This window comes from Capsicum annuum, chromosome 10 (assembly GCF_002878395.1).
Source record: "Capsicum annuum cultivar UCD-10X-F1 chromosome 10, UCD10Xv1.1, whole genome shotgun sequence".
Classification (NCBI taxonomy): domain Eukaryota; kingdom Viridiplantae; phylum Streptophyta; class Magnoliopsida; order Solanales; family Solanaceae; genus Capsicum; species Capsicum annuum.
Genome location: NC_061120.1, coordinates 156,820,934 through 156,841,786, shown reverse-complemented (window position 1 = coordinate 156,841,786; position 20,853 = coordinate 156,820,934). Strand labels below are relative to the sequence as shown.

At 31.0% G+C, this 20,853-nt stretch overlaps 1 long non-coding RNA gene and 2 pseudogenes across 1 annotated transcript; 2 read left to right on the top strand and 1 right to left on the bottom strand.

Annotated features, from left to right (window-relative positions):
- The first annotated feature begins 686 nt into the window (after nt 1-686).
- On the top strand, nt 687-1,325 carry LOC124887816 (annotated as a pseudogene).
- A 2,983-nt stretch (nt 1,326-4,308) lies between these two features.
- LOC124887815 lies at nt 4,309-6,337 on the top strand (annotated as a pseudogene).
- An 842-nt stretch (nt 6,338-7,179) lies between these two features.
- Nucleotides 7,180-10,605, bottom strand: LOC107872556. Its single transcript, XR_007045940.1, has 2 exons — nt 10,333-10,605; nt 7,180-7,413 (listed from the first exon to the last, which is right to left on the bottom strand). It is a non-coding gene; the product is annotated as an uncharacterized LOC107872556 (long non-coding RNA).
- Nucleotides 10,606-20,853: the final 10,248 nt, after the last annotated feature.

Genomic DNA, 20,853 nt, shown 5'->3' with positions numbered 1-20,853 from the left:
ATATTATGGATGTATTTACATACTTTGGTTATTCCATGGATATTGGTTTTGACTATGGTTAGGGGCATGTTCCAACCGAATATTGTTTTTCTTTTTGTTAGAGGCTTTGTGGAACTACTATGTGTTGGTATTGGCAGTGTCGGTATTGGCGTCAGCATTAGTATTGGCATTGATATTGGGGTTGATACCGGTGGACATCATTTGATTTGTGATTGTTTCATTTTTTTTAGATTTTATATATTATTATTTTGGAACTCATTTGGTATGGGATGTATGGATTGGTTCATGGTATGATTATATGGTTGGGTTTGAACGATTGGACTCGTTTGGATCGGTCACGGTCATAGACCTATCCCAAAGTCTGGAATTGGACAATTACGTTAGCTTGTTATATCTTTGGAATTCATCCGACTTAGGATAGACGTTTGGATGGTTCGGTTGGGAATAAGGGGTGGTCCCTGATTTTGGTTGGACTTGGGATGCCCATTACGACAAGGCCCCGGATCGGGTCCGGTCGGGTCGCCTGTGATCATGTCTGGAGGTAGCATGGATGTAAATTTGATGTCTATAATCAGAAAATTACAAGCATTCTTTGAGTTGTTTCCCTGGTGAAGTTGGTGGTGGTACCTTGACATTAATTAAAAGATTTCTTTAAGGGTTAGTTACAATTGATGTCTTTTCTTTAAGGTTTAATTCATTAAATCAAGATTTCTTTTTTAAAGAAACTTAGACGCGCATGCAACTAAATTGCCTTATAAAACTTTTTTGGGAATCTTGCTGGTGGAAGGCTCCAAAGTACGTGGTATCAACAATCATGAGGGCAGATCCTAAAATAGGATTCCCCAGAAAAAGTTACAGATTCTACAAAGGTTCAACTATTTTTAACTTTGGTGTTGGACTAAGTCACTGCCAATACAAACTCCACCTAGTACAAGTACTAAAACTTGTTTCCATTCCTCTTGAGGAAGGACATGCTTGTCGATCGATGAGGTGCAAGTCCGTTAATACTGTTAATGAACAAGGATGCAGCAACTTGGGACTTGATATCCACTTGAGAGTGAAAATTTTGGGGAAAATGAGTGGAAACCACACAATGTTATTGTTCAGTTCACCACCCTCAATTCACAATGCATCTCAAAAACACTTTTTGGATTTTCAGAAGATTCATTTGACACCACAAAGTGAAGGGGTCATTAAGTTCAACTTAGATGTTTGCAAACATTTAAACGTATATAGTTGATGAAGTTGGAAACACGTAAGTTGCTTTAGGATTACATGTGCTACATATAGGAGATTTGAAACATTCCTCGACTCTCAGGACATAAGGAAATTTTTATGAACTTATTCGCCGAAGCAGGAAAGAATGTTCCATTCTTTGCTAAGTTTGTAAGTAAAATGGTCAAATGGCCAATTTAGGTAATAAGTGGATGACTTTTTTTGTGTGGTCTATTTTTTATGTAAGAAATTTGTCCCAACTAACATTTTGTCTAATTTTTCCAATATTAAACACTAGCTTTTACAAAAGAGAGAAGATGAAATTTCACGAAATTTATAATGATGAATAATTTATGTTTAGAATGTTTTATTTTATATATTATAAATTAGTACACAATGCATAATTTGATATAAGTATTTACTTTCTAAGCAGATGAAAGTTTATATTTTCTTACTGGTGATATGGTCCGTGTTAGCACGGGCCCAACGTGAAATATATTTTTAGGTTAATTATTATGGTTTATAATATTTTTTTACGTAATTTTAAAATAATATATGTTACACCTTTTGTCTCAATTTATGTGGTATTGTACAATTTTAAGAGTTAACTAAATTTTTTAAATATTTTAAATTATTAATTATTGTAATTTATAATACTTTTGCTTCTGTCCCAATTTATGTGCAGTATTAAAACTTAGAGAATCAACTAAATTTTTAACTTCTTATTTTTCATTAGTTTAAGTTATTAATTATTATGATTTATAATAATTTTACGTAATTCTCAAATATACAACAAATTTTTTTAAAAAATAGTAAAACAAACAAATGTAAAAGGAATTATGTAAGTAGACAACACAAGCAAACATGTTGATTTGATGCCTGATAATCATCCTTTATAAGTGAGGTAATAAATCATAAATGTCTATTTAAGTGGCACAATGCTTAGATGGTCACAATAATTAGTTAGGAGTGATATAACAAATTCACGCTTGAAGCAACGAAGCAGATATAAATGAATTACAATAGCTAATTGGAAGTGATATAGCAAAATACTATAAAAAATTTTAAGTGAGTCTAATAAAGATATCAAGTCAATTAATAACGTCAAGAGTTAATTTATCATTTTATGCCTATTTTATTTTTTTATTAAATCTTATTAATTTTTTAATATTTAGATGACTTATAATAATTAATTAGGGTTAATATAGTAAAATTACAGTTGAAGCAGCTGAAATACACATGTCAGAAATATCTAATTTATTTTATTAAATATTATTAATTTTTTAATAACTAATTAGGATTGATTTAATAAAATCACGGTTGAAGCAACTGAAGTGGATGTATCATAAATATTTATTTTATCTGTTTAAATTTTAAATGAGTTATAATAATTAATTAGGAGTTATATAGTAAAATCATTGATTGGATATTATTAATTTTTCAATATATAAATAACTCATAATAATTAATTAGGGATGATATAGTAAAATCATGGTTGAAGCAGTTGAAACAGGTGAAACAGACACGTCATAAATGTATATTTTTTTAAATTACATATTATTAATTTTTAATATATAAATAATTTAAAATAATTAATTAGCGGTGATATAGTAAAATCATGAAGCAAGCAACCTGCTAAAGCATGCATGTTGAAACTTAGCTCATTTCTACTATAGTAGTATATAATAAAATTACGGTTGAAGCAATTGAAGTAGATGTATCATAAATGTTTATTTCATCTTTTTAATTTTTAAATGAGTTATAATAATTACTTAGGGGTTATATAGTAAAATCATTGATTGAATATTATTAATTTTTCAATATATAAATAACTTATAATAATTAATTAGGGATAATATAGTAAAATCAAGATTGAAGCAGTTGAAACAGACACATCATAAATATATATTTTTTAAATTATATACTATTAATTTTTTAATATATAAATAATTTAAAATAATTAATTAGCGGTGATATAGTAAAATCATGGGGCAAGCAGGTTGCTGAAGCAAGTATGTTTAAACTTAGCTCATTTCTATTGTAGTAGTAATTTTGAATTCATGTATTACTAAAATCGAAACTTAGCTCATTTCTACTATAATAGTAATTTTGAATTCATGTATTACTAAAATCGAAATGCATTAATTCATTAAAATTTTGGAACTTAAAAAGATTTTATGCTTTTTTTTTCTTTTGTTAGAGAAACATCCGGAAAGAAGTCCTAGTCATTTGCGTTGTAGAAATTGATATCTTCTTTCTTTACCTAAATTCTTAAATATTTAGTTATGAAAATCCTAATTTATAGGACTACTGGTGGTTCTATTATATATATTTATAGTCTAGGTCACTACAAAAATTATTTACTTGCAAATATAAATAGAATTTTGGTTGAAAGTCGTACAAAGAGATTAGTTCATTTTAGTTTGCAAGGTTAGATAATTCTTACGAGCTTAATTTGAATTTTTGCATTTCTAAATCTTATGTTCAAATATAGCATTTTCAACAAAATATTTATTTCAAATTTGTTCATGCAAGAAATTATTGAATTTAATTGGATTGATTTCTTGTTGCTACCTCCAATTTATTAATAATGTAGCTCTAATCAATTATGTCAGACAATTATTATAATTAATAATTTTCTTAATAATATGTCAAATTCTTGAACAATAAAATGTTTAGGTGGGACTCCCTCCGTCCCAAATTGAGATGGCATATTGATTAAAAAAAATAATTAATAACATGCCTAATTTATCATAGTACTCCTATTAAATAATATTTACAACTTAATTTGAAGAAAAAGTAATTAATGCAAAGGGTAAACTATGGGGAAAATTTTTTGTCTTGTCTTTATTAATAAAAAAAGACAAATAAAATGGGACATCAAATTAGAAAATTTGAGATGGATAATTTGGGTCGGAGGGAGTAGCATTTACTTTTTTTTCAAAATCAGTCGTTATCTCTGTTGGACTTTATTGATTACTTGATACAGTGCGTAACTAGGATCCATGCCGGATTTTGGTAAAAATTATTTATTGCCGCTGAATTTTTCATTTTTTAACATGTCGCTCGATTGTCAGGACTTGCAATAAAAGAATGAAAATGTCCAAGAGAAAAAAGAGAAAAGAAGATGATAAGAAAATATACTATCACATGTAATATACCCAATAAAATTGTAATTGAGATATTAGGAAGAGTATCTTGTCAAGATTTACTAGAAAATCTAAAATTGATTTGCAAGAAATGGTATTCCATCATCTATAATGAGAGATTTTCCTACTCACACTTTGAACACAATTAGAAAATCGTCATCATTCTCTCAACTTAAGGCTCTTCGTATTTCCACAACTGATGGAAAATCTGTCACTCTTTGATCCTTGGAATGGCAGACTAATTTCTCAGACCGACCATTCAAAAACTTAAAGAGTAATTCTAAAGACTTATTCACGATTGAATATGCATTGGGAACACATATTGATCAAATGTCCTTTCAGAAGATAAATTTTGTGAATGGTATTGTCTCTATCTGGAGTACATATCATGCTCATTTATATATATAATTCGATGACTAAGAAACATGTCACAAGTCCCATATCGGTCTTCAAGAAGAGATGATCATCATACTATATTCGAGCTTAGATTTTGCCCAATCTCATATCAGTACAAAGTGGTCATTTTTCAACATCAGTGTAGACTTGACGTCCCAGAATCAGAAAAGATTAAAGGTTTGATTTCAATTATTAAAAAAAATAACCAATCATGGAGGCCTTTAAAATGGAATGATCATTCATTTGGACCAGGTTCTATGTCAACGGCATGTGTAAATGGGATGTTATATTGATGTACAGAGAGTCTTCATTACGATCCATATCACTATGAAGTAGATATGATACAACAATACTTGTTGTTTTTGATGTAGCCAAGGAAGAATCTTATATAATTGCTGTACCAATAACAAGCACTGAAAATAATGTTAGTACAGACGAAAAGGGAGGAAAGATTTGTTTGATGACAAAGAAATGTGTCATAACGCGAGTTTTTTTTTTTTTTTGGTAAGAAGGAGGTGCATTAAAAACAAAGGAGCGTTCATTACAAATCAACATGCCTAGTTAGGCACGAAAACAAAAGAAGCTGAGGTTGAGTTCCCATTACTAGGTACAAAGCGGGAGAAAGATTTCCCCTTCGAATCTTCCCAAAAAACTACTACTACACTAGCTGGTGGAGTGGCATAGACATGAAGTCTTTCACAAAATTTTTGTTCCGCTCCTTGCTTTGCCAACAGATCCGCTACTCTATTCTGCTCTCGGTAAGTGTGGTAAACTGGAGGATTCCCCAGGCTGCTTAATAGAGATCTGCATTCAAAAATAAGTGGATCATATAGCACGTTACCCTTTTGCAGCATATTAATAGTTTCCATGGAGTCTACACAAACTTCTAAAGGTCGAAGGTTGTGATGGAGGGCCAGCTTGAGGCTCTCTTTGAGAGCGATGATTCCCATGAGGTTGTTTGTGGCGTGGGTGAAGCTTTTACTAAACCTCACTTCCCAATCTCCCCTATCATTCCTTATGACTCCTCCAACTCCCCCCTCCCAGGATTATCAAGGCATGAGCCATCAGTGTTGAGCTTAAAAGCACGGGGGTTAGGAGGAGTCCAATGCAGGCTAATGATGTTTCTATCCATGGCGAATTTCCAGGTGATGGTATTTCACAGTTTCAGCATAAGGTATGCTGAAGCAAGGATGGGAGGAGGAGCTTTGGAATAGGTTGGCATTCCTATTTTTCCAAAGGTGCCAAAGTAATGCGAGTTACTTCTTGTTCAAGAGATATATTGCTCATAATAATTAAGATCTACAAAGCTTAAAGTCATGGATATTAAAGTTTAGTATGATAATTTATGATATATATGACATAATTTGTGTGGACCACATGAGCTTTACTAGTGATTTGATGGGTGATACATATGACATTATGGGTTTTCACAATGTCGCTACTGGAAGGATGTTGGACAAATTTAATCACTTGAATTTAACAACTTCAAGTTTAATCCCTTATGTACCTAGTTTGATATCTCTTCGACATTTCCAAATAAGAGAAAAAATTACTTGGATGTCATGTGTAGATTATAAGTATTGTATACGTGTGGTGTAGCTTAGATGGAGAGTTGGTTTATACCTTCAACCTAGCGACAACGTTCGAATCCCACTATATTCCTCTCCCCGAAAAAGGTTACAAGTATTTTATTATTGAAATGATCCTCACCGTTATTTTTCTTGTTTTCATACATTTTCGGTGCCTAGAGCTTTTTATAATTGGACTAAGTTATTTATGACTTGCTAGGATTGACAGTTTGGTTTTCGGGAGGTTTGTATAAGAAATTTAGTGATACCAAATATATTGTTGCATATTGAATCGAAAATAGAATTTGTTAGAAATATAATTTATTATCCTTCTAAACACTACTAAAAAAAGAGGAAAATCAACCACGAAAACCGACCACAAGTGGTCGGTTTTCCTCAATTTCCGACCACAAAATCCACCAAAGTGCGTGGTCGGTAAAACTGTGGTTGCTTTTTAAAAACTGAGCACGTGTGTTTGATTTTTTTTTAATGTTTTTTTAAAATTCATAATTATTTTATTAAAATAGAAAAAATGATTTTAAGAATAAAAAAATTCAATATAAACCGACCACAGGTGGTCAGTTTTATTTTAAAATTAATTAATTAATTTTATTAAAAACGTCCACTTGTGGTCGGTTTTTATAAATATTTTTTAATTAAATTTTTTTAAAAAAAGCTACCACATGTGGTCGGTTTTTTTTGATAATTTTGTAAAAAAAAAATATTAAATTTTTTTAAAAAAACTACGACATATGGTCGGTTTTTTTGATAATTTTGTAAAAAAAAATATTGAAAATTTTCAAAATACAAAAATTAAAAATTAAATTATTTACAATATAGCCCATCAATCATTTACAAACATTGATTATTATCTACAATACATCCCACCAATCATTTAATATACAATCAACCAACCACCATAAGAATACAAACATTATTTTCAAAATTTATCGAGGTTTCAAATCCAAACTATAAAACATACAAAATACTAAAAACTACAACTCATCATCCGCATCTTCATTCTCAGCCTCATCTATTCAATTATCGATATTTCGTTGATATATCAAGCTATAATCAGATTCCATCTACACAAGCAATCACATTCAAGTGATTAGTTCAAGTCACAAAAGTTCACATTTCAAATACCTACACCTAAACATTTTGAAGTAACTAATTCACTTCACATGTTACCAAACTAAACTTAATTCAAAATGAAATAACGTACCTACACTTAAACATTTTGAAGTCATTAATTCACTTAAGTGACCACACTTTACTAAAATAAAAACGCAAGTTCACATTTCAAGTACCTAAATTCAAAACAAAAGTCACTATTCCATAATTCAAGTAATGACACTTAAACATTTCAAGCCAAAAAGTTACTTCACAAGTTACCTAACAAAACTAAATTTAAAATGAAAAGTTCACATTTCAAGTACCTACACCAAAAAATTTTCAAGTCGGTAATTCACTTCGCAAATTACCAAACTAAACTAAATTTAAAATGAAAAGTTCACATTTCATGTACCTACACTTACACAATTTCAAGTCACTAACTCACTTCTCAAGTGGCCACACTTAACTATATTCAAAACATGATATCAACCTTTCAAGTAACTACACTTAAACATTTTCGACACTAATGCACTTCTCAAGTGACCGCACTTAACTAAATTCAAAACACAAGTTCACATTTCAAGTACCTAAACTTAAACATTTTCAAGTGACCACACTTAACTATATTCAAAACACAAGTCCACCTTTCAAGTAACTACACTTAAACATTTTCGACTCACTAATGCACTTCTCAAGTGACTACACTTAACTATATTCAAAACACAAGTCCATATTTCAAGTAACTACACTTAAACATTTTCGACTCGCTAATTCACTTCTCAAGTGACTACACTTAACTATATTCAAAACACAAGTCCACATTTCAAGTAACTACACTTAAACATGTTCAAGTTACTAACTCACTTCTCAAGTGACCACACTTAACTATATTCAAAACATGATATCAACCTTTCAAGTAACTATACTTAAATATTTTCAACTCGCTAATGCACTTCTCAAGTGACCGCGCTTAACTAAATTCAAAATACAAGTTCACATTTCAAGTACCTACACTTAAACATTTTCAAGTCACTAACTCACTTCTCAAGTGACCACACTTAACTATTTTCAAAACACAAGTCCACCTTTCAAGTAACTACACATAAATATTTTTGACTCACTAATGCACTTCTCAAGTGACCACACTTAACTATATTCAAAACACAAGTCCACATTTCAAGTACCATCACTTAAACATGTTCAAGTCACTAACTCACTTCTCAAGTGACCACCCCTAACTAAATTCAAAACACAAGTTCATAATTCAAGTAACTATATCTAAACATTTCAAGTCACTAATTCACTTCACAAGTGACCAAAATTAACTAAATTAGAAGCACAAGTCTACGTTTCAACTACCTACACTTATGCATTTTCAAGTCACTAACTTACTTCTCAAGTGACCACACTTGACTAAATTCAAAACACAAGTCCACATTTCAACTACCTACACTTAAACATTTTCAAGTACTTATTCACTTCTCAAGTGACCACACTTAACTAAATTCAAAATACAAGTCCACATTTCAAGTACCTTAAAAAAGAATTCCCTTTAAAGTCCCTACACTTAACCATTTTCAAGTGACTAAGTCACCAACCAAACCACTTTCAAAACACAAAATCCCCTTTAAAATCCCTACACTTAAACCATTTTCAAGTAACTACACTTAACCATTTTCAAGTCATATACTAGCATTTCAAGTCACTACACTTACTTATTTTCAATTAACTAATTCACATTTTCAAGTCACTATACTTAACCATTTTGAAATAACTACACTTCTATATGTATCCACTTTCAAGTAACTAAACTTAACCATTTTCAAGTCAGCACTACACATTTTGATACAAGAACGACCAGCGATCAAGAACACACAAAAATATACATCCAAAATAGTCCACAAGTTCAAGAGAACCGAGGACCCTATGGATGACCACTCTCGGATTCATACACAATAATAAGAACACAATGTAGTGAGGTGTTTAATACCTATTTTCCAGTCAAAAATCCAAACTAGATTATCAACACAAGACAAAAATAAAACTATAATAACGACAAGACAGTCACGAGTACATTAACAACAACAAGAATCCGATGGATACAACAACATACAAAATAGATAGTTAGACCTTAGTTGGAATTATCTTAGCCCTCCATTAATGGAGTTAAATGGTGTTTCAGAATCAGGTAGACTAATGATTCATGAGATTTATTTCCTCGTTCTTGTCAAAAAAATATTTACTGCATGTAACTATATCAAATGATATATTCCTTTATCTTTATATCATAGTATAAAAAGCCAAGTTGTACATATGGCAAGATTCAAATAATTAGAAACCCTATTCCTGCCACAACAATTATGCAGATTACTATTTTCTTGCTTTATATTTTATACGAATTTAGAAGATTCACTTTCAAGTTTCAACCTTTTCACTTATCCCCATAGTTTTTTCACAAGTAAGACAAAATACTACTAACTTTTTTACCCAATATACCTAACAGTAGAAAGGTAAACAAAGACATAGTTTATTCATAGTGGTATTTATGAAACAAATTATTTTACATAAACTATTAAAATAAAATCTTCTCATGTACATTTCCATTTCCAAAAGACCACAACTTTGACCAATTTCCTACTAATCTCCTAATTATATCCTTTATACTAACTTGCAAATTTCTATACGTAAAACCTTGAATCTTTATACATAGGCACACTAAAAACCCTAAAGTACTACTGAAATTTCTCTTCTTGCTTTTTCCATGAATTCTCTCAAGAAAAAATAAAAAGTTTCAATTACCACCATCCATCTTGTATGAAGGCAGTTCATTTAGAGATTAAAAGAATAATAAAAATCTAAAATAAAACATATTGTATAAAAAGTCCTACCTTTAGAAGATGAAAAAAGTACCACTCATATTCAAAAATTAGTTACGTTGGTGAAATCTCAGCGGCTGGAGGCATCTGTTTCGCCAGCGGGGTCCCTCAACGGGTAGCGGCATGGGGACTATTTGGTTGGTCGTCGTTTGGTGGTTGCACGGAGATGATGATGGCAACGGCTAAGCAGCGACGCCGCCACCATTGATGGTGAAGAGGTCTTAGAGGGAGAGAAGGGTAGAGAGAAGTATAGAGAAAGGGAGGAGGCGGATGATATAAGGAGATTAGGGTTAGGTTTTTTAAATTTTTTATTTAAAAGAAAAATAGGCTCCTTAGATCTCAGCCGTCAAATCAGTTTTTTGATCGACGGTTGAGATCTAGAGGTTGAGAATTTAATTATGATTTGACTAAAATTTAAAAATTGAATTACAAATTGACTATGATTGTAATAAATTGACTAAAATTGTAATGAATTAAATAAAATAAGCTAAAATTGTAAGAACTTTTAATTTAAAATTGTTATGAATTGGCACAATTGAGTTAGAAAATACACAAATTTAAAAAATGTATGTTCTTTCAATAATAGTAGAAAATGTATTTTGTATAATAATCGTGAATGTGTATATTTAAGAAAAATAATAAAATATTATATTTGAATTGATAAATTGTAAAAAATGGTAACCTTATAACTGTAAACCACTCTAATTACTTCCTACACCCTTATATATATATATATATATATATATACCTCGAAAAACAACGTGTTATAATCAGATAAATTATCGATTACCTATCTTACGGTATTACAACTTCAATAATATACGCGTGTCTGCATTGACACAAAATAGTATATCTATCTCCTCAATAGTATGATATCAACGTATTATTCAAGTTATTTTGATATATCGATTTAGTTATCTAGCTTTTGATTATTACTGCATTCGTCACTACACGAGATATACCAATATATAAATATATTCGATTGACTATCAGCTTTCAAATACGTATTATATACATCACATACACTATTTTACTATCCCATAATAATATACAAGGTAATATAATGCGACGTATTTCGTATACATACTTTGACGAGTTATCGATTAATTTGACTACCTTACATTAATATCACATCAACGTACAATATATTATTATTTCGATCATTTCAAATCAAGGTATTCATTGTTTTTTGGTAGATTCTGCTTGTTTTTTTTATGTCATTATACCTTCACTACATAATATATATATATATACTATATATATACCTATACATACATACACATATACACACTATCTACTATATATATCAAGTTCTAAATACATACTATATATACGTACATGAGTATATTATCCCGTAATATAATGCGACATATTTCGTATATAAACTCTGATGAGTTATCGATTATTTTGACTAACATTAATATCTCATCAACATACATTATATTATTACTTCGATCCTCAATAATATCATATATATGAATGAATAATTCAAAATATTTTAATATCTACATTCAGTTATCTAGTTTTTGATTACTGCATACGTCACTACACGAGATATACATATATACATATATTTAATTGTCTATCAGCTTTAAGATACGTACTATAAACATTAAGTATATGATTTTACTACCCCATAATAATAAACAACGTATTTTACAAATACTCAGATGAATTATCGATTACATTATCGTATGTCATTAATATACCTTCACTGTATAATATGTATATATATATATATATACCTATACATACACACACATATACACACTATCGACTATATCAAATTCTAAATACGTACTATATCTATCACATACGTACACAACTATATTATCCAATAATATAATGAGATGTGCTTCTTATACTTACTCAGATGAGTGATCGATTAATTATATTTGATTATCTTAATACAATATTAGGTTTTGACTACATCGTTCATCAATCGATCACTAGATATATATATATATATATATATATATATATATATATATATATATAAGCTTGAATGAGTACTATATATATCACATCCACAATTATATTACATTATAATAGACCGTTATCGACATCGTGTGATCAATGTAATTTAAAAAATATATATATACAATTATTTCTAATGAAAATAATATATATATATATATATATATATATATATATATATTTGATTACATATATATAATTATTGCTCACTAAAAATTATTTATTTATTATATTTTTAGTTCAAAAACCGATCACAAGTGGTCGGTTTTTAAAAATATTTTTTTAAAAAATTAAAAATCAACCACAAGTGGTCGGTTTTTTAAAAATACTTTTTTTTTAAAAACCGACCACAAGTGGTTGATTTTATTATTATTTTTTTTAATTTTTATTTATAAAATAATTAATAATTAATATAAAAATTATTGAAAAATTATTTTGAAATTTTAAAATATAAAAGCGACCACAGTGGTCGCTTTTTTGAAAACAAAAATTGAAAAAAAAAAAAAACGACCATATGTGGTCAGTTTTTTCTGACCACAATTTGTGGTCGGTTTTTCAATTTTTTTTTAGCAGTGAAAATATTTTAAATTCGTATAAAATTCTTTAGTTACGATACATCTATGTTACTTCATAAATAGGTTTATAACTTATAAATATTTTAAGCATAGATAGTGAAACTAGATATGTTAAAATATTATTATTATATAATAGAGGTTTTAATAGAAATAATTTTCTATTAATTGTGGTATATTCAAAATATTGTATTTACTTTTGTTGAAACCTAATTTTTGCCTCCACGACTAAGTTTAATTCTGAGTTTCTCCGATGTTAAATAAAATTAAAACATTTATTTTACTTGGATAAAAGCTTTTCAAAGTATTTATATAGGCAATTCAGTCATTTTAAGTAACGATTATATTTTTTCGTATTCATATATACGAAATCGAATAATTTTATTACTTAAATAGTCATTTTACGGAAAAATAGATTTTAATCGAAGGCTATTTTAAAAATTAATTCAAATGGGTAAAATCTGGATTTAAATAGAACTTGTTCTCAAAATAATTTATTTGAAGAAATATTTGAATTTTATTAAATCGAGAAGCTCTGGATTAAGCTGGTTGATAATTCGTATCGGGTATTATTTTAATTTAGTCAGTTTATTGAATTTGATCATAATTGAAATTAATTTAGCCATAATTGTAATGCAATTGGCCAAGTGATTTTCAATATGTTTTAAATTTAAATAACTTGACTAAAATTATAATATACGGCTATGTATTAAATAAACTAGTCCAAGTCCCTACTCCATTACCAAACCAGCGCCCTCCAACACTAGCCAACCCATACCCATCTTATTTTAATTCAAGCCCAAAACAACCATTAACCTAAAATCACAAGACCCAACTTCACAAAACTGCCCGACCAAGCCCACTTGTTCTCTTCCTTAACTAAGCAACAACAGTTGTTAACAACAGCAAGCAACACATAGCGTGCAACGATAACCGTAGTCGCGTACAACACTAGACCAGCTTTACAACCAGTATACAACAACAACAACAACGAGATGCAGACCAACAGCTCCAACCCGATGACCCGACAATTTATCGACCAGCTTTGACCCAATGAACCCACAACAAACTTGACTCCAAATCTGACTTGAATCATCCACAACATCCACCTCAACTTCCAACATATCAAAATTATGGTTTTGTTATGAAGGTTCTAAAACCCACGATGTGTCTCTATACTCATCCTTTGATTTGTTTATTCAAAATTTGAATTTGCCGGATTCGTACAAAGATTGTACCATTCTCTCTAGTTGGAGCCTTACCTTTGAATTTTCTACAACAAAATCCCAAAATTACCCTCATCCCCCTTTGTCCCACATCTATTGTAGCATAAGGCAGACCCTCAATTCCCTTTTATAAAAATCCATTATAGAGCAAAGAAGGGAAAGTCTTGAAGGTTTGAAAAAAAATCTTTCAAGCAAAAAATTAAATTTCAATAAGTGTTATTTAAGTCATTGACAACGCTCGCCTATACCGTTCAATTTGGTAGAGGACGATTGTTTTCAATAGCTCAACTTACGTTGAGGTCGAATCCACGCGGAGAAATATTAGATTTCTAGTCCTATAGGTGTTAATAATTACTAAAAAGGTACTTGTAATGTAGACAGAGTAAAAAGTATGATTTAAAATGGAGGGTTGGTTTGAAACAAAGTTTGATCAAGGTATAATCGAATCAAGACACTAAGACAACGCTTGTGTTGAAAATTTAATTTTAGAAGGATCTTGGGATTATGTATACCTAAGGGAAAATTATCCATGGAAAAATAATAATTTAGTGCAAATTCTAGTCATTGACGATAAGGTAGGCTAGGTTGAAAGTCCTTGAGGCTAGTTTGTCAACAAAGCCTCAAAGATATCACTCATTGACCCTTTCGAGTACCTAACGAGTGTGTCAATTAAAGCCACCCAATACCTCAATTTGGCATCCCTATTTCTAGGAAGATTTATAAAACGTAGCCAACCCTCTAATTACCCTTATTTCTAAGATAACAAAAAAGATAGCAAACTACATCCATTATTGTCCATTATTCTTTTGTCCCCCATAGCCTTTTTTCAAGGATGTCATGGTTTTCAAAAGTTCACCCACATCCCTTTTTCAAGGATGATGTGAGCTTTCAAGAGTTTGGGGTTTTCACCCACAAACCCATTTTTAGCATTTGGGTTTTCACCCACAAATTCCAACTAATTAAACCAAGAAATAATGAAACCCATCATCAACAAATAAGAATCTACACAAATACATCAGAACCTACACACAATTATACCTTAGTTCAACATAATCCTAAGACAAAGAGATTTAGCTACTCATGAAGTAAGAGAAAGAAATATACAATAAGGTTCATTCAAAGGATCCATTCTTTCATTTTACCAAATTCAAAGAAAGAAATTCAAATACAATTATTGTCCAAATTAAGGTTTGTAACTACAAATTCAATTTCTCTCCACAATGTACAATGCTAAAATGGAAAAGGTTTTGGGAATTTTAAGGTATTTGGGATAGGTTATTGAAAATTACAAAACTACCCCTGGGACTATTCTCGCGTGGCCGTAATTGCATCAGCATTGTTATAATCGTGGCTACCATGACCGCGATCATATCCATGCGATTATGGTAGATAATCCATCTTGACTGTCCACGATCGTGGCCTTTAGACCTTTATTGCAAAAACTGAGCCTGATTTGGGTGGTAGCTGACCCATCTTAACTACCTGATTATGGCCTTCAGATCGTAATTGCGGTAACTGAGCCTGATTTGGGAAGGCTCTTCAACTGTGCATTTTTTTCTTTTTTTGATCCTTTTTTAGCTCAAATCCACATCTTTCTATCTCATTACCTGTGTGACTGCAAAATATGGAAATTAAAGCATTCAAGTAACACATTTTTCTCATTCATACCTTTAAATTGTAGAAGTGTACACGAATTTAGAATGCAAATAAGTAATAAATTCACCACTATCAGCCATCGTAATCAAAATTCTCAAAAAAGAATTTTTCGATGATGGTCAAGATTCTGACGATAGATCGAGTCTCGATTTATTGCTTCAAAATAGATAATACCTCATTCCATTTAGTTTTGATTTTATTTCGTCATTCTATAGTCATAGTAGCATTTTTGATAGTCTTGTGTCTAGATTGTTCGTTGTAGAGGTTATAAAAGCCATGGGTTTTGTGATACATGTGTTGATGTTTATTGTTGTTTCAACTTCGTAGTCTAGTTCTTTCTTTCACAAAAGCGGCTTAAGGTCGTTTGATAGTCGTAAATCTTCATCCTTGGAAGTTACTGTAGCTCAGTTACTATCTTCTTGTTAATCAAATATTTTCATATTTTATTCTTTTTCATCTATTAATTTAGCCTAATGTTATTCATGTTCTAAATTTTATACCTTTACCTTAGCTTAAATTTTATTTATCATACAACTCGGATTTTACTTTATGAGAACTTATGATTTTACTGATTCACTGTTTTGTTTTGAATTATAGTTTGGCTAAAGGTTTTAGGTTAATTTTCTTACTTTGGTCTGTAATTCATTGTCGAACTATTCTTTTTTTCTGTAATTTGGTTTATGGTTTACTGTTTTGGCGTGAATAACCTTTTGAGTCTGATGATCTTTGTTTTTGTGTTAAGTCTCTAATTGTGTTTCAAACTACGGGTCTTGATTAACATTTGAAGTTTTTTAATATATTATTTGTTGAGAAAAAACACTTCTCTTGATTTACAATGTCGTGCCAGAACATAGAGAGGTATTATATTGGATTTAAAAGATCCCTTGACACTTCTAGGATACATTTTTGACACAAGGTTCTTTGAACTTGTCAAGAGAAAGATGGGAGGAATATGAGTGACAAAAATAGTGTGTTTTCTTACGCACTTAGCTCAGCTTTATTCATTATTCCTATCTGATATTGTTTGAAACGTTGGATTTTTTTGTAATCTTGAAACTATTTTATCCTTAAAAATCAAGTTGCTCTTCCATCTTTGTACATCGTCTCGAGCCATCATTCAAAGCCTAGATTGTATGTTTTAAGAGTTGAACTTAATATCCCCTCTATCCCATGTTCTTTTAAAAATTATTTGCTTCTTGATCTTTTAAATGACCTCTTTAAAAGCTTAATAAACACTTTAGATGAAATTTGCAAATAGTTCAAAGACAAAGTAATGTTTGTGTCCTTCTGAAAATGCTAAAAGCTACCTTGTCCAAAATGTGATTACGCTTCAAAGGATGGGTCTTTGTTTGACCAATGACTTGTTTGCCTAAATAATTTTCTTCTTGATTAGTTAAGGATTAATGACCTTTCTAATGTTGAAATTATAGTTTTCAAGTGTATTAATCGTGTCGCTTTGTAATTGTGAAAACCTTAAGTTTGGTATTCTTTCTCATCTTTCTACCCATATGATTTCTTTGGTCTATTTATCTCTATTTGTGTCTCTCAGAGATATTTGAAATATGAAGAGCTTGATTCAGTTCATAATACATTTGAAGTCTCCAGTTTTGTGTTTCCTTTTAATGGCCTAAGCGCCAACTTATTTTATATAATATAATGAATTATTGTTTCTTCATCCCTTTGTGTCTGTGCATGCCTCCATGTCACTGTGAATTAATATCTTAGTTACCAATTTAGAACATATATTAATTTTTGTATCTTTTTCTTTGTATGAATCTACTTTGGAGTCCAAGTGGACTCCTTCCCCCTTGCATTTCGTAATGGGCTAGTGAGGCCCACCTTTTTGAGTCAAGTAAAAAGAAAGTCCAAAAATTGGGCATATGGCGTACGGGTGCAGGAAGATGGAAGAAAAATGGGTCAAAACCCATTAATGAAGTTACAAGGATTTGGGAGGCTTGAAAAAGTCTCAATTTTTCTTTTGTAGTTTGACTGTTTATTTATTTATTCATTTCATCCTCAAAAACAAAGTTCTAAATTAATACAGGTGGAATAGGTTTTTGGTCTTAAGGGTTTGAAAAATAATTTAGAACAGGTAGTGGGCAAAGATCCCAAAGAATTAGTTTAGAACAAATGAAGATGGGCCAAAATCCCATAATGAGTAATTTAGAATAGGTGAAGATGGGTCAAAAACCCAAAATGAGTAGTTTAGGACAGGTTGTGGACCGAAAGTCCAATTAGATTAGGACATGTTCACTTAAGAGATTTGGGACTAATGGTCCAAATCTTTGAATTTTCCCCTTTCCCCTTTCTATTTTTATTTGCTATGTGTTCCTTCGAACCTAGTTAAATTCCCTATCAAGTCATCAAAATTGATTTTACACAAGTTATTTCCTTAATCACTTTCATTTCAAAATCCAACTTCTCTTTTTTCAAAGTTAGTCAAAGGTGGTTTTCAAATATTTTGGATAACCATAAGTTAACGGACATTTTATCCATCTTAAAACCTTCCTAAAATACTAACAAGAACCTCTTACCTGGGATTTTCTTAAAAGGTCTAAGTCTTTTTCTATTTTAAGACTTAAGAGTTTTCTTTAAAAAGTTTTCTTAATTTATTTTCAAATAAATGAAGTGGCTACTTTGTACTTACTTAAATCATTTCAAAATTTTCTTTAAAGTTTTGAAATAGTTTTAAAAAGTCGCAAACAATATTTTTCAACCAAATATTTGAATTAGCTTCTTTATCTAACTATTGTAGTGTTTAAACTATTTATGTGCCTATGTGTTTAAATTTTACGAAATTAAACTGTTGCATTTCATAGCATACTTCCCATTTGAAATATATAATTGTTTGGGTTTCATGGATGTCCTGGTTCCTATTGTTCAATTCTAAATCAAGTATTGGGAATACGATAGTTTATTAACACGTTAGGCATCCGATAGATGTTACGTATTTCCAAACCCATGTTGTTCGCTTGGAACCTGATCTAAACCCACTCTAGATACCTAGGATAGAGCAAAACCAAAACCTTCTTTTAGGTATGAGCCTAGGATGACCCAATACCTTAGGGGGTATTCAGCCCATTAGAAAACCTACATTGTATCTATTGGCCACGAGCCAATTACAGATAAATCATATGTATGTGTTGAATAAATATATGTTATTTTAATCTAATCCCTTATTCTTTGGGGTAGGATAAGGCTTATTTTACTTGCTATCGTGTAGAAATGAATAAACCATACCCTTGTGAAAGATTCAAGATGGTTATCGGACCTGATAACTTTATGAAAGTATGGTGGACCCATATGAATGCAAAAGATAAAGATATTGTTAGAACATATATCGAGCATCTACCTTCGCTTATTGAGATGGATGCTTGGTTTGAAATGATCAATGTACCAACAAAACTTTGGCACAATGACAACATGGTGTTTCGCTTTAGGGAAGTTGAATTGACTCCCGCTATTGAAGAAGTAATGACTTGTTATGAGAGTGTATATATGTGTAAAAAAGGAAAGAGTGCACCTAACAACAACATTCTAGTATCTATCATATGGAACCATCAAAAGATCAAGGATGCCTTTTCAATCAATGATGATACTTGGTTGGGGGAATGTGACGGGGAAAACATACCTTTTTGTGAGTTGTATCACCGGTTCGGAAGGTATAACTCTTTTGAGAAGTTCAGACATAAATATGAATGGGAGTCAAAATGGAAGGAGAAAAGAGATGCTTTTCCGGTGGCTTATTTGGAACTATGGTGGTACCATAAGGAGAAAATGGAACCATTCATCCAAGAGTCATTATGGTGACACACACCCTCTTCTACAGAATGGATTATGGTCTCACTAAAGTATTCCACACCTTATCCCCTATGATCATCATTTAAATATATCGGCCTTTAGGAAAATGTCAAGGTAGGCATCATTCTTTCAAGGATGTAAACTTATCTTGAAATGGTGGATGATGAAGCATTTGTTAAAAGATCCTAGAGTGGAGCAGCCAGACCCCAGAACAAGGATAGATTGTCTATCATCACATAGAATTTGGTTCTCTCTACAAAGGTTTAAGAGGAGAGAAACTCCAGAATTTTAGATTAAAATTTTTAGGGAGTTAAGAGATGACAATGTCCAGTGGTCAATTGAATATCTTTACCCAGGGAAGTAAATTACTCGAGAGGATGAATGGACTTTTTAGTACTTATGGGACTCAAGGTAACCCATCCTTATAATCCTGACAGAGTCCTTAGGTAATTCAAAATCAAGCAAGAAACACTACAAATATTGTCTATGGTTAGATTCATTATCGAGTATGCAGAAGGCAAAACTCTACTCAAAAAGTACTTGGTAGATGGATGGAGGAAAAAAAGATAAAGGAAGTCACTTTTCATATTGGGTATGAACCTGAGGTTAGTGATACCTATAAAGGGTGGTTGAAAAAAATCTTGCCGGAACATTGGTCCTGGGTCCGAATGTGCCAACACAAATCATTGATGTAGAATCAAAACATCAGATTCATCTCCATGGTCTTCAAGATGAACTCCAAAAATGTGAGATTGTGCATCAGCAACTACCTATCGAGGATGCCTCGACCATACACTAGTTGAGAGAAAATTTAAAGTGAGCCAGACAAGAGGTTAGTGATGCTAGGCAATGTTTGATCGATTTGGATGATTGCATGGTTTTTCAGATTGATAGCATACAGAAGATGACCTACAAAAGTAAAGCACAGTTATGAGGGAGTCACCTGATCATCAACCGATATCACATATGGCAAGAGGTGGATAAATCCAAGAAGGAAAAGGCCAATGCAGCAGCATTTAGGAGCTAGTTTTTCTATCCCCTGTGCGGGACCTTGTTCTTTCTTTCATGCTATTTACCCTTTCCCTAAAGATTGTACCCCTTTTATGCAAAATTTGTAGGAATTTATTCCCCTTTTTATATATATCTATAGAGATTTTGGGAGATAACAGATTGTCCTTAAAAGGCATATATTTCCTTCAAAATCTGCTAGACCAATCCTTGCCTCAAAAGGGCCACCCCAAGTAGGATATGCGCTTATTATAATGTTGTTGTGTGATATAACCGTCTTATGTGTTTATGTT